The sequence below is a fragment of the Aethalodelphis obliquidens genome, unplaced genomic scaffold, assembly GCF_003676395.1.
Source record: "Aethalodelphis obliquidens isolate GAN/ISIS:26980383/991018 unplaced genomic scaffold, ASM367639v1 scaffold27, whole genome shotgun sequence".
NCBI classification, from domain to species: domain Eukaryota; kingdom Metazoa; phylum Chordata; class Mammalia; order Artiodactyla; family Delphinidae; genus Aethalodelphis; species Aethalodelphis obliquidens.
In genome coordinates this window covers 10,693,844-10,707,020 of record NW_020837971.1, presented here as the reverse complement: position 1 = coordinate 10,707,020, position 13,177 = coordinate 10,693,844, and the positions used below count along the sequence as shown (strand labels likewise).

Here is a 13,177-nt window from a genome sequence, read left to right as displayed (position 1 = left end):
TTTCAAGTCGTCGTTTTTCCTTTTAATAAAGTATTTAATATATGTGTATTTTAAAGATGTGGTTTATAGTTTTTTGGCTCACAGTTTGAGCCACTTCTATCCTCCAAAGTATTCTTAATGAGATATCTTAATTCCCAAAATAAACTTCCTACAACTAAGTCATTCAGCAGCCATGTATTATGTGCCTGCCAGTTGCGCTCTATTTAGGCACAGGTATATTAATTAACAAGTAAATTAGGGTCTCTGTCCACAAGATTCGTCATAATGAATCTAATTTACCCAGATTCAGAGCTATATTTTCTGTCTCTAATCTGAGATTTGGCCCCATGTAAGAAATTAAATTTTTTTCAACAAAAGTTCAGTATTTCATTTTAACCAAAGCTGTATTTGAAGACAGATTCCAATAAGTGTGGTCTGATACAAATGACACTATTCATAGCAAACAGCAACAGGCCAGCTGCAGTTTGAGTCATGTTTCCGTAAACGGAGCATGTGTATGAACTCTGACCCCCAGTTAAGGTTTCTACAACTTAACAAATAAAGTAGTGAGTGTGATAAACTCCTGAAAACTAGCTTATGTGTCAGAAACTCTAACCAAAGTGGTGCTGCCAGGCACTGTTCTTAGAACAACTTATAATAAAAGAAAAACATTTTTTTTTCTTCTGTTATCCCTCTTGTTCAGGAAGAAGCAAAAGGCAGCTTAGTGAATTGGAGACAACTGGAGGTGGTTTATAAGGATGGAGTGCAAAGGTAAGTTGGAGTTTGTAGGAAACAGCTTTTAATTGGAGAATTGTCCAATTGTCCCAAGTGTCACCTGCTTAGGCTCTTGGTGGCTGCCAGTGTAGCTAGTTATCTGAAGGGCAAGAAAGCCTGAAAATAACTGGAAGAATCCAAGTCACATCATCTTAAACATAGAGTTGTGATCATAAATACAAACACAGTCAAGAACTCCTCCAAATGCTGGCATTTCTGAACACAGTTACCTCCATGCACCAGACCTGGCAGTGGGCATGTGGGTGACAGCCCAGACTGACCTCTGGGCAGGTGGTCGGTTCTGTCAGGCTGCACTGATGTACATCTTGCTTCAAGGACGAGATTTCCTTTGAGGACTCTGGGTGATCTCTTGGAGCCGCCTAACTGGCTGACCTGGGAAACCCACACCAAGTGCCAAAGGCACCAGAGGGGATCGGGTTTAGGCTTCTGGCCAACTGCATGCAATCTCCACCTCATTCTGGGAAGCAGGCAAAAAGCTCATCCCCTTGCAAAGCGGAGGGAAGGTTTTCCAAGGAAACACAAAAACCAAGTTCAGTTTAGATTCAGAAAGTCACTGCACCAAAGATTCCATGAACTTCTCCCTGAAGAAATGAGAGAAGTGGTTCTGAGTCAAGCTGGTTCTTAATACATGTGCAAAAGGGACCACCCAAGAGGTGGCTCTTCCCGAGCAAAATGGCCTTCCTTCCTTCTGCCTTCCTGTGTTTGCAACTACGAGCCCAGGAGCAAGCTGATGACACCAGTCTAGGGCCATAGAGGACCATTCCTAGTCACTGTAGGCATAAAAAACATCAGAAGAGAAAACTATTAAATTCAAAGACTTCACCAGTACGTATTACATGCAAAGCACTTCCAGTGGTGAAGTGTAGGAAAGAGTTTAACAAACAAAAACAGCCAACTCAAAACTGCAATTTTTGTCCATCTTCCTTTCACACTTGTACAATATGACAAATTCAGGCAGAGGTGCCCTGGGGATGTCTTAGAATAATTCATAACCAAGTGGTTTTGCTGTTATTTCACTACTCCTGATGGCCCACAGTCTAAGCCTCCCTTTTCATATTATATCTTTAGTATTGTTTATTCTTTTTATTAGGTGACTTGCCTTTTCAGCTCTCTTTTCCAAATAACACAGTTTAGCTTAGGCTTTGACATCTATTAAAACACAAGGTCTCCTTCAGGTCGTAATAGACTTGATTACTGTTTTCACTTAGGATGTGAAGTTTAGTATCCTATCATATCAGCTGGTTATATGAAAGAATCTTTAAAGGCTGGGCCTAAAATAACCCCAACCAAGTTCACCAATTTGCAGACTGCAGGCTAAATCTGGCCTGCAGATATTTTGTTTGGCTGGGCCAGTGATTTTTGTTTTGTTTAGTCTTGGTTTTGTTGGTCCTGTTTTGTAGTTGAATTTGAATGACTTTTGGCAGCATATTCTTTTTAAATTCCATAGAGCCCACCTCTCTCTATTGCTATGACCCTTGTAGGTATTTGGGTTTGTGATGCCTGCCCTACATGGTAAGTGGTGATAGCAAGCATCCATGTCTCATTCCCAATCCTATGATAAAAACTTTGGAAGTTTTACCTTTAAATTTGAAATGATTCTATTGTTTGTATTTGTACTATTTGTATTCTTTTGAGATGCTTATTATCAGATAAAGAAGACCTTTCTATTTCTCGTGTATTATGAGACATTATTATGAATGAGTGTTGAATTTTACCAAATGCTTTTCCTGCCTCTATTGAGATAGCCATATTTCTTTCCTTATTTTCTATTAATTACTAAATTACATTGTTCGATTACCAAATGTTAACCCAACATCATATTCTCAGAATAAGTCCTTCTTGGTTGTAATATATGATCCTTTTTATATAGAGCTTGGAAGTATTTGCAGTTATTGTGTTTAGAATTTTTACCTAGTCTGAAGAGAAGGCTTACTTTTTAATTTTCCTTTGTGGAAAAAGAAATGCCCTTGCTGGGTTGTGGAGGTCAAGGAAATGCTTGGCTCGTTACAGAAGTCAGCAGGGGTTTCCTCTTCTCTAATCTTTGGAAGACCTTGAGAAAAATGAAAGTTATTTAATATTGTGGGAAGAGTTTGAATTTCAAATTCAATTTCTTTAATAGATGTAGAACTATTCATAACTTCTTTTCCTTCATGTGGCTCTTTGGTAATTTGAGATTTTCTAGAAATCTGACCGTTTTACAAATAAGTTTTCAAGGTAATTGATGTCGTGTTCGAAATAGTATCTTATTACCTTCTTAATGCCTGCATGATTTCTAGCGATGTCTCCTTTTTCATTTCTGATATTGGTAATTTGAGCCTTTTCTCTTTATTTTTCATTAGTCTTGCTAAGAGTTTATCAATTTTATTCATCTTTTCTCACAACTAACTTTTGGCTTTATTTTCTCTACTATATGTTTTAATTTAATTAATTTTAATTCTGAATAACTCAGATATGACTGTACAATTAGACATAATCAAGCATCCAAATGTTGGCAACTAGGTATAGAATCTACATGAATGTGATAGTAGACTCTAATAATGCAGGTGTGTTGTGTAGGTGGTCCAGATATCATGAGCAGCATTACTGTCAGGGGCATGGTTTTCTGAGATGGTGAACAGCTCATGGAATCATTCCAATCAAGTCAAATAGGACCTTCTCTCAACTTACAGTTATTACTATAAGATTCAGTGTATATTAAAACTGTACAGAAATATTTTGTGTTATATATAAAAGAAGTTAGACTCTAGGTAGATTTTTTCCTCTATGTAAATATCCAGTGAGACAGTTTGGAAGCTGTGCAGATGTAGGACAAGTATTCTATTGCAGGACACCATGTATCCCTGAACCCTCTTACTGAATGTCTGTAGGGTTTCCCAATTACTGTGACAAAAGGGGAAAAAAGCCTCCTAAAATTTCCAAAATGCCTGGCTAGGTGGCTCTACCATTCCCTTTGAGATATGACCACTGAAATAGGGAAGAAGTCATACAACAGATGACCCTCACTTGTCAAAAGTGGTTCTTTCTTTAACTCCTCCATCTCCATCATCATTCAGGATTGATTACCAGACTCCACTTTGCTTCTCCTGCTCAGAGATATTGTGGCTCCCTGGGGCTTGTCCTAACAGAGGCTTCCTCCAGGCTGTATTGAGTCTATTCCTACTGTGTAGTAGTGTTCACTCACCACCGCTACACTGATGCTAGAGTAAGATCTGTTCCCAACCTGTGTGTCAGCCTTGGTTTGGGTCTTTCTAAAGTCCTTTGGGTATACTTCCACCCCATCTCTTCATTTGGGCTGTCCTGGACTGACTTCCAGTATAGTCGAGCCCGCAATTCCAGCAGATCAGGCTCCCTCCCTAGAGGTCCCAGGGGATTTTCCAGATCCAAAATTGGCACCAGGGCTGATTGAAGACACAGTAGGTCCTGATTGGGTTTGGTACTCCAGTTCACTACATATTTTAGAGCATTGCCTGGATTACTTGTCAATTTCAAATTCTCTCACCCATGCTTTAACCTAGTTGCCACTTCTGCCGCTGTCAGCCCTTAACTACCTCTTTTCTTGGGCCAGCATGGTGTTGTGTACCAGTTGCAAAACTGGCATTCTCTAGGTTAGTAGCAAGTTCTATGATGATGTTAACCCAACAAATTACAGGGTCTGCAGGTTCCAGTCCCATGGCTAGCTGGGATTTCCCTCACTTATGGATTCAATGTGTGCTTGTTACTGGGGCCCTCAGCTCAGGGACCTGTGACAATGTCTGCATTGAGATGGCTTCCCCCCCTCCAAGTACTACACCTACCCACATTATACACCAAATCTCTTCCTACCTTTTCTTTGACATGAGTTGCTGCTTACCTATTAAGTTAGAGGTGAGGCTGTGGTCATCAGCAATGTGAGCAGTGGCTTTCTGTTGCAACGGCTGCCCAGGTAAGTGACATGACCTGATGAAAGTCCTCATTGTGTTGAAACTCCTTCTCCTGGCGAAACTCCTACTAGCTGTACCCCTGTAGACCCAGAGGCTCCCATAGCCAGACAGACCATGTTCCCAGCTGCTCACCAGTGCACTGCCAAATCAGGGTGGAAAAGGAGCCTAATTTTTCTTTAGTGTTTTGTTTTAGTTATGCTTTCCTCTTTCCTGCTATGACCCAGCATTGATTTTCAGAGGGAGATATGCAACTAATTTTAGCATAACTAACAAATGGGACATTCTTAAACCAATTTGAACATAATTTGCAAATGGTCAACAAGTGGTTGGTCAAACTTTCCCCGAGCATAGGTATGGTATAACAAGACAGGGCAGACCTGGGGAGAGCATTTTTTCTATAAAGAACACTATTTATCTATGCAGATGTTCTGTTACCAGGTCCTGATTGCACATCCATGGACATCAACCTTGTTCGTGTGTGTTTCTTCACTTCTGGTTTTGTCCTTATGTTCTTGTATCCTAATATGTTTCTATTCTCTGGATTCAAATCTTAAGCGACCTCCTCACTTGCCAGGGTTGGCACTATTCATCTTCTATCAAATGCAGACAAATTCAAGCCATGTGCAGAGATGCACAGATGAGTGGTCTGTTGGGAAGGTTGGCTTCATTCTAATTTTGGCCACAAGCTGACTCCTCTTGTGTGCAGAATACTCCTAAATTAGGTGCTTGAGGTAGGTAGTGCTAACAGTGTATTATACAATGAGAATGTGCACAGAATGGACCCGGGGGGATACCAGTGTGTGTAAGCTACATAGACACTGACTAAAACTTTTCTTTGTAAACATTTTCTTTACAGTTAGTCACTAAAAATTACAGAGCTTCAGTCACCAAAAATGTATTTCTTATGCATAATCATTGAAACCAGAAATGTAACCTGATTCTGCATTCGAAACAGGACATTTTATTCTGGTTTTGTTCATGGGAAATGGCTGACTTTGACAGAGTAGAAATTGAAAGTTAGAAGCTTATGGAGAAGAACCATAATGCACAAAGCACCCATCGCAATGTTTGATAAACCAAATTTTACCTATAAAATTAAAAATGGCTAAAGAGTACCATAGCGTTGGCTTTGTAAGAAACTAAGCCATATCTGAGTTAAACTTTTGGCTGCTCAAAAGCTTTCTAAAATATCTGGTCAAATGGATTCATTCTCAAACACAGAGATGGTTCCAGAGCACCTGCGGGGCCACAGTTGTAGATCACATGCATCTCCTCTCAATGCCCTGGTTTGGTCACCAGTGGCCAGATCACATATATGAGGAAATTTTTTCTCATTAGACAGAAAACCTGTTCCAGAGGGATGGTGGACAAAAAAAAAAAAAAACCTATTGTCATCCACCTTCTGTGCCCTTTTTCCATTAACATGCTGTGTTGCTAACATAGAAAAGTCTGCCATGGGAAGTGAATAAAATACTCCTTTTAAAGAGCACAAACAGGGAGATTAGGAAGGAGAATTTAAAACATACTAAGATTACACTTCTGGGAATTTTCACACATCATATTTCCTTAGTATAAAGATCTCTATCCAAGACACATATTTGTAAGGGAAAAAAATAACGAAAACAAATATGTAACAGAAAATTGGTTAAGTACATGAGTCCTCCATATAACAGAATGCTCTATTATCACAGTTTTTAATGTAGATCTATACTAAATATCATTGAAAATATTTGCAAAACAATATCAAAATTCTTATGAAAAAAATAAGTTATGAAACATACCTAGTTGGCCAAATATATGTAAAATTAAATTTTTCTTATGTTTATACAAAATCTGGATAGAGATATATAAATCTGTAATAATGGTGATTATCTCTGGAGAGGTTTTAGGCTTTTTTTTTTAACTTTACTACTTCTAATCTCTCTGCAATGGACTTAGATTGATTATATAATAAATATACTGAGTACAGTAAAAAGTGTAATATTTCCCAGAGTCCCAGCCTCTAGTCAATGACATAACTAGTAGGAATGAAAGTAGGTCCACAGTGTTGTACAGTGGCTTCATGGCCTTCCTAACTGTTGCTTAAACTACCAAATCTCTTGCTTTGGAAACTTCTATCCTACATTAAATGACACAGGGGTTGATGGAAAACACTTGTGGCTTTACCTTTTACTGTAAGTGAAATGGACTCATTTTATCATGTAGTTTGAATGAAATTTACAATCTAGATATGGCTGATTATAATCATGGCATGAAGTTATGCATATTAAAATTGCATCAAAATGGTTTATACATTTCAACTATTCACTGCTGTTTTTAACAATAAAAGACAAGAGACCAGGAAGAGAGGCCCTGTCCCAGCTCAAACTGTGAATGGCTGTGAAGCGTGGCATATTCAGTATTCTGTTTCCATTGGGACTAAGGGAGAGCTGTGTTTTCTCCAATTACTTAATCCACTACACTTACTTTTGCATCTCTCTTAGTATCAGTTATCAGAATATTACAAGGTTAAAACCAGTACTTGAGTCTTTATGACATGTTGTTATCCAAAAAGCCTTTAATTTCTAATAAAAATGGTTTTACCGCAAGAGAAAAATTAATCTGTGAGCGTTGACTCGTTTCAGGTTTTTCTTCAGAAGAGATTGAGCTGGTAGCCTAGGACAGCACCAAGTAGTGGTGTTTACAAAAGGAGAAAGATGTCAAATACTCAAAGATGCCTTTACTCAAAGGCAAGTGGCAGAATTCACTGATGATAAAGCAAATGTGAAAATGACAATTCTTCCACATGTTGAAGCTATGGGCTAGGTGCTTTATGCATTATCTTTAAACCTCACTACAAAACATCCTGATTTACAGATGAGGGAACCAAAGTAGAGAGACTGCCCAACTCAACAAGCTGAGAAATGGCAGAGTCAAGATTTTAGACAATTTTTGTTTTATTTCAAAGTCTCCCGTTCCATGAAATTGTAATACCCCTATAACTCTACCATGCTTTTCACAGTGCCACCACATAATAAATACTGTAGATAGTCAACTGATATGACAATCAAAAGAAGAGTTTATCATTATATTCACATATATGACTAATGGAAATTTTTGTAACATAGAAAAAAATCCAAACAAGATTCAATTTTTATTACTATAAATTTTGTTACTATACTATAAATCCTGTCTATTCTTTCCTGAAAGGTATTGTGATACAGAACATTTAAAATTGCTTATTGAGAATGAAAAAGTCTTCTACTTGGTTTTGATCCAACTCCAAACCAAAGGAACTCTTGTGCCGGGGTTTGAAGCAAAGTGCTGAAATGATAAATGTCCTATGCTAGACTGTAAACCGCAGTCCCTTAATTCAGATGACCTCAAGGCTTGACCAGAGAGTACTCAGCTGCTTCTTCCGGTTACCTTTTCATTCTGGCTTGTCCTTAATATAGTTAATGCTCCCCAGATGTATCAGCTGCTTGTGCTCTTTAACCCTCACTGGTCTCACATGCAGCACTGGCTGCTTTTCTCAGACACAGGGGAAAAGAAATAACTCCTTAACAGAGATAATTGCAAATATTTCAAGTGCCTTCAGGGCATGACAATGCCATGCGGGCAAAGCTACCAAATTCATGTTTTTGTTTTAAATGTTTTATTTTTGAATATTTCCCCCCAAAATATAGGGAACAATTTAATAAACTCCCTATGTGCCGTTTTCCAGCTTCAACGAAATATCCTTGCCCATATCCACCTTCCCAAATGATTCTGTGGCAAATTCCAGACAACATTTTATTTTATGAACAAACATTTTAGTATGTAACTCTAAATGAAAAGGACTTTTGTTCTTTTTATATAACACAATATCATTATTATATTTTTAAAAATTAATAATTCCTGGATATCATCAAATATTCAGTCAGAGTTCAAATTTCCAATTATCCCTTCAATGTCACAAATTTTTCTAGTTTGAATCAGGATCCAAACAAGGCCCACATGTAATGATTGGTTAATATATTCCTTTTAAGTTTCTTTTCACCTATTGGTTTCCCCCTCCATCTTTTTTTTTCCTCTTTGTAATTTATTTGCTAAAGAAACTTGATTATTTGTCCTATAGGATTTTGCTGATTACAACCCCATAGTATAGTTTAACGTGTTCCTCTTTCCTCTGAATTTTTTTATAAATTAGTAATTGAATCTGGAGGATTGACAGAGTCAGGCTTGATTTTCTGAAAAGACTCTTTTTTTTAGGAGGTGCTTTGATCCTCTATCAGGAGACTCCTAATATCTGGTTATCTTTCTCTTTTTGATATTAGCAGTAACTCTATGCCTAGATCCATTAATTCATTTTGGGTTACAAGAGAGTGATATTCCAATTCTATCATTTATTTTTCATATATTTGCTAAAATGCCACAATAAAGAAAATCTTACTCTTCTATTTCATTACTGAGTGGTTCTTTGTTTGTAAGTTTTCAAAATAATGAATTGGCTCACTAGTGTCTTCCAATTGCTGACCAGTTTTTTTTAAGTATCATTATGAACTCATGGATTTAAACTTATTTGATATATTTCAATCTTTTGAAGGTTTTTTCCCTCATTGATCTTCATATTGTCTCATCTTTGACAGCCTCTGCAAGTTGATTCCCAAATCTTTGACACAAATCTAGTAATCTTTGATAGCTTCCTTATTATGTGATGTGACAAGATTTCCAATATGATCTGTATATTTCTTATCCCAGACCTGGAATTAGCCATTTCTCCAAGGAGCTCTGGATCCTTTCAGAAGGAAATTAGATTTCAATACTAAATTCTAGGTGCTGGAGGTACTCATTGCTACTGGGTGCCTCAGTATTTATGGGACTTTTCAGTTGAAAAAATTAGAAAATAGTTTTTTTCAAGCAGAAAACATCACTGATTTATATTGATACTTCAAATTCAGGACTAAAAGGTCTTTACTTAATTTCTCCTTTCTGGTATCTGTTTTTTCTTTCTCACTTGCCACCAATCTTGCTTGTGAAGGACACTGGATAATAGAATTATAATATCACAGAATTATACTTTATACACACAGCATTTTTTGAATTGCAATACCATCACTACCACCTACAATATGATCACTGAAAACTGTTTAAATTTTTTCCAGCAATTTTTGTCCTTAAGGCATATACTATTAGGGATGTATAGTCAAAAACTATTTTTCAAAGTTACTTCGATTAGTTTCCATGTGATTATGCCAGCAACTAGTTACCCATTTAGATCTCATTCATTGATCTCATTTTAATTCCGATTTTTGAGATTAAATTTTTTTATTATATCAGATGCTTACATGGTTTCAAAGTCAATTCTATAAAGCAAAATATATTCCAAGCAATCTATCTTCCATCCCTGTTCCTTCATTCCATTCACTCTGTACCCTTGGGGAAGATGTCAACATTAGGATTGGTACATTATGTACTATATTTCTTTCTTTATTGCTATCATTTATTCATAGAGCTACAATTAACTATATACTAATGCTCACCACCAGTCCTAAAATTGATATATCTCCAGTCATTTTAGTTGTCTGAAGGTTATTCTCTAGTAGATATCTTAGGAATAACTCATGAGATATTGAAAAGAGTTTATACTTGGAAAACAGTTTATCTGAATATAAAAAAAATCTTGGCTCAGATTTTCTTTTTTGGTTCACCCCAGAAGACATAAAATTTTGCTGTTGAAAACTGTTAACAATTTTCTTTCATTTGTAAGTGACTTAGACGTTTTGTCCAGGTGTCAAAAGAATTTACTCACTTTCTTGAATAACCAATAATTTTATTAGATTTTTCTCAGTGTTCTCAGCCTATTTTCCCTGGTATATAGTGTGCCTTTTCAACATGTACTTCCAGAATATTTATAAACACATGTATATTTATGTATCTCCTTAATTTTAGGAAAGTTTGTCTTTAATTATAGATTTTTTAAATATCTCATTTTATTGTTTTGGTTTTCTTCTTTGGGGACCTTTTTTTATATGTATGTTGTTTCTTCTTTTCCTATGTTCCATAAGGCTAGATGTAGCAGAGATTCTTCAGAGGGCTGATATCTGAATTGCACCTACAAAAAGCCCAACTTTGAGGGAGAAGTAAAATTTTAGGGAACATAATCCAAGAATAGAAGTGATAAAAGTGGTTGAGTTGAATGCCTGTCCTATATGATTCAGACAACAAATAGGCTGCCTGTTTCCAGTAATCTTATGCTCTCTTATTTTATTAAGTGGCCAAACTAAGAAATTATATGAAATTGACTATTGAATTTGAGATTATGCAGTTTCCAAAGTAAAGTTTACCAAATAGTCCCAGGGGAAATTATTTATGATTTATTGCTAGGCAAGACTTTGTTTTCCCTAAAAACTGTGTTTCATTTTCTTGATGAGAATCATCATAAATACGGTTTCTATTTTCCCCTGCATCCTAAGGATCTGAGCCAAATTGTGCTCAGTCTTGCAATAATAAACATAATTATACAGTGGTCCTTATTGCATGCATGTATTCTTTAACTTGGTCCCAACTTTTACTTCAAAAGTTTTAAACTTTGATGTCAAAGACAAGCTTGCAGAGAAATTGTATACAAAATTTAGTTTGAATATGCATTTTTTTCCTGGGAAAGAAAGGACACTTCATCAGATTCTGATTCTAAAAGTGTATCTGTGATGTTAAAACTACTGTTCTTATATTAACTATTTTATTTTATTTATAAAACAGAAGCTTCTATTCTAGTTTAATTTAAAATCTCAGTGACATACCAAAATGAATGGTTTACTTTTGGAATCATATTAAGCTTTTTTTTATCTTGACAAAATGTAATTAATAATGAACTGATGAAGTTACAGTGCAGACCCCAATCCCTGAAAATCAGGTCACACCATTTACAAGTATAGATCATGTAGTACAGGAAAAAAGAAAAAGCTAAACCTTTTTCTACAAATTCATCAGCTGGCTTCACTAACTTTCATAAGAAGGCTGGCATCATATATGATCATTCTAAATAGTTTCCTCTTTAAGATAGGTTGAGACACAAACCACTTCAATAAAGTCACTTATTATTTCTACATAAGCTGGTTTCAGTTTATTTATTCTCTACATTTCTCTTCCTCCTAGCATTGCTTTGTGTTTTCTTGGATTTACATGGGTAAATGTCTTGCAGCCTTTTGATGTACATTTATCAAATTGTTCATAGTCTTGTTACCATACACCAGATGCCTCTGAAGAAATTCTTCCATCTACTTAGACAAGAATTAAGGTCTGCAAATAGTGCCCATGCTTGATGCATACAGACAAAAGATATTGTAAAATAGAGTGTGTTATAAAATTAAAACAAATACTAAAATTTCATTAACATGATATCTATCTATTCCAGTAGAGAGAAAAGGTAGAACCAGGCAGGCATGCAGTTCTTGTTAAGTCAAAGTTGACCAAACTTGGGAAGAAAAAATTAAACTTATGTTTGGGAATCTAACATATCTCAATTAAATGTATAATTGAATGGAATCACTTATCTAGAATGCATACATTTTGTATTTTACCAATGATTTATTTTTAACTGTTTGTGTCAATTCTTTAAGTCTTTTCTAGAATACAGTAAGTTTGTAATTCTATGAACAATAGATTGACATTTAAACAAAAAGAATTTGGTTCATTTAAGAAATAAAATTAACTTCTGATTTTGAACCTATTGGAAATGGTTGAGATTTACAATCTCCTTTCAATAGTCTAAGTTAGCTCTGAATAATTTCATCCTATTTTGCTATTCTTAGTGCAATTTTAATTAAATTTAAAATATAGAGAATTTAGATTTGACTTGACATTTCAAACTATTTAGAAAGTGGCTGATTTTTAAATGTTGAATAATGGTAATATACATAATTTCCTATGACATGAATAAAAACATCTAGGTGAAATTTGCAAATCATTTGCACCTTAAGCAAATGATTACACATTTTTGGTCTGTTGAGTTATTCAGTCAACCAGAATTAGTAGTTAACTTACAATTTGATGGACCTGAGGTGAGGAGAAAAATATCTGAAGTTGGAATTTGTTTATATGAATGGTTTTATAAGTTGTGGAATCAGCTTAAATGCCTAAAGTGGATTCCGATGCTGACACTTTTCTTTCTCCCTGCTGATTCAATTCACAGAGCCAGTGGCACTTAGTGGCCCAATGGGTTACATGCAGTTATTAAGGTAAGCAAAGCCTCACCCATTGCTTGTGGTCAGACATGTGATTTTAATTATGGGAGAGGTAGATAAACATTGATGCTCTGGTTAGATGGGAGCTGGTATGCTTTTTCTAAGCTCATTAGAGCTTATAGCTTGCCAGTTTACACATACACACACACAAGGGGTCTGGAATAAAGACTAGTTTCTGTGTTCTTTGTCTCTGTATTCTATTGATAATCTTCTGCAAGGATAAATGTAACCCTAGATTAAAAAAGCAAAAAATACAGAAAACAAAAATGAACTAGCTTG

General features: G+C 35.8%; 1 long non-coding RNA gene across 1 annotated transcript in view; it reads left to right on the top strand.

Moving 5' to 3' along the window:
- The window catches only part of LOC113629485 (uncharacterized), a 92,190-nt gene extending 79,244 nt beyond the window's left edge, over positions 1–12,946 (top strand). The window contains exons 3-4 of the long non-coding RNA XR_003436559.1: positions 683–750; positions 12,847–12,946. This is a non-coding gene — a long non-coding RNA (uncharacterized LOC113629485). The remainder of the gene's footprint in view (positions 1–682; positions 751–12,846) is intronic.
- Positions 12,947–13,177: the final 231 nt, after the last annotated feature.